Below are 2230 nucleotides of genomic sequence, written 5' to 3' on the forward strand. Positions count from 1 at the left end.
CAGTGGCCCTACCTAGCTAGCTGTAACTCACAGTGTGCGTATAGGTTGACGTGCTGATCCATCGCGTCAATTTTGGCCCTCTATCTCTTTTGGCTCGGCCCTCCTCAGCTCTCCTCCGTGTAATCACCGCATTACCTCGCCGCCTCTACTCTGCCGTTCGTCTCAGGTACGTTCTTGGATCACCCTCCAAGAGTGGTGGCTGGTCATGTGCATTTCTGGTTATCGTTCATATCTTTGCGTTCTGCTCGTTTCGATAGCTAAGAGCCTTGTAGAGAGTTTCTAGCCTGTTTGGACAATGGAGTTCTTGTGCTGGTTGATTGGTGCGATTGTTAGGCCTTTCTTAGCTGGTCCACTAGTTGGATTTTGGTTCTAGAGATTCTGATTTTCAACGGGGCTATAACCCTTTTGACTAGCTCGGCGACTTGTTGATCTTGATTCCATTTTCTTTGGTGGGTAATTGAATCTGAGCTCCGGTTGGGTTTTTGGTAATGGGTGAATGCAGAGAATGCGACCATTCTCAAACCTTGAATCTTGTATTACTTCAGCTTAATTCTTACTTGCCACTTGGATCTCGTAAATAAGACGTGGAGAATGCATATCTTTTTTGGCAATGATGTATCCCTATGCCCTCTTTCTTTTCCCCTTCTTTGTGCATTTAGCTTTACCAGAGCATATGCTTCTTTGTTTAGCTCAAATTGTAGCTTGAGATTGTATTTTCCAAATTTTCTTGTGCTGCCGCTTCTCTTGAGAATGGTTGCGTGTATTGCTTGTAACTTCTACATGACTGTTATTGATTTAATGCATAACTCATATGATGCTCAACCGGTCAAGGCTAAATGGCATCTCAGAAAGAGATATTCAATGCAAAGTGGACCGAGCCTTTCACCAACCTGTTTGTAAGTTTGTTGGTTGAGGAGGTCAAAAAGGGAAATCGCACATCTTTTACTTCCAATAAAGATGGGTGGAATAACATACGGATTGAATTCATTAAACATATAGGAAACCAATATAGCCTACTTTAGTTTATGAACAAGGTGAACAAACTGAGAAAATAGTATGATAATTTTAAGAAGCTTCTTTCACGATCCGAATTTAGCTGGGATAATGTGAATAAAACAGTAGTTGTCGACGATTCAAGTATATGGGAATCTCACATCAAGGTATCTTTTAACTTTTGATTATTTTGATGTCATTGTAGATGTAAGTTTTAAAAGGTTTGATTATGTTGCTGACATATGTCATTATTGTAAAAATTGCAGGATAATAGTGGGTGGGTAAAATTCAAAAAAAAAATGGATTTCCTCAATATCCCAGGCTATGTATTGTATTTGATGGTACATATGCTACTAGGGATCATGCTGCAGGAAATGCCGAAGATTTAACGGTGTCAGAGGAAGGTGACAATGGTGATGGCAATGCAGGAGGTAATCCAGAGGACTTAAGTGATCACCACATTGATGAGAGAGTCTTTACATCCAACAATACTACAGCTCCAATTCATGACAAGCACAAATTGGATAGGACTCCAAATACCAAGAGGAGAAGAAAGAGTACCTCATTTTGCATTGCTGACACTTGCAAAGCTATACAAGAGGTGATAAAAGCTAAGACAAGTCAATTTGTGGGTGGCTTTGCCACCTCATAGGTCACACCACCACTTGTGGACCCCTTTTCTGTATCCGCTATCATTGATGTCCTAGTTAGTATGTTTGAGTTGGGGCAAGATCTTTACAATAAAGCAGTGGAACGAGCATGTGTAAGTGCCGCATGGAGGGAGGCTTTCATCAAATCCCCAGCTGAAAGGAGAAATGGACTTCTTCAATGTCTTTCGTAGATGTTGGGAAATGTACTGTGGATTGCGTGGGGTTTCATTTGATTGTATGACTTATGTTAATACTTGATATTTGGTTTTTAGAGATATTGATGTCGAGACTCTTGTACTTTTGTGGTGCCATGGGCACGACAAACTGCTTGATATTTATATATTTGATTTGCTTTCACTCTACGACTTATGTTATTGGTTGTTATTGGATTTTTTTTTCCAGATATCGATATTGATGTTCTTGTATTTGTGTGATGATATAGGTACTATGGAAGGGAGATCAAATAGTGTGTCTAATGGGCAAGTAAATCCAGATGAACAATTCTTGGATGATGATAATCTTCACGTATTGATAGCATGGTTGTGCATCGTTTCGGTGGACATGTCCATGCATACGAAAGAATCTAT

General features: G+C 40.0%; 1 pseudogene; it reads left to right on the plus strand.

Moving 5' to 3' along the window:
• Nucleotides 1–205: 205 nt before the first annotated feature.
• LOC115693896 (uncharacterized) lies at nucleotides 206–1968 on the plus strand (annotated as a pseudogene).
• Nucleotides 1969–2230: the final 262 nt, after the last annotated feature.

The sequence above is a fragment of the Syzygium oleosum genome, unplaced genomic scaffold, assembly GCF_021117445.2.
Source record: "Syzygium oleosum isolate NSW1041296 unplaced genomic scaffold, Sole_v2.1 Sole_v2.24, whole genome shotgun sequence".
Taxonomy (NCBI): Eukaryota; Viridiplantae; Streptophyta; class Magnoliopsida; order Myrtales; family Myrtaceae; genus Syzygium; species Syzygium oleosum.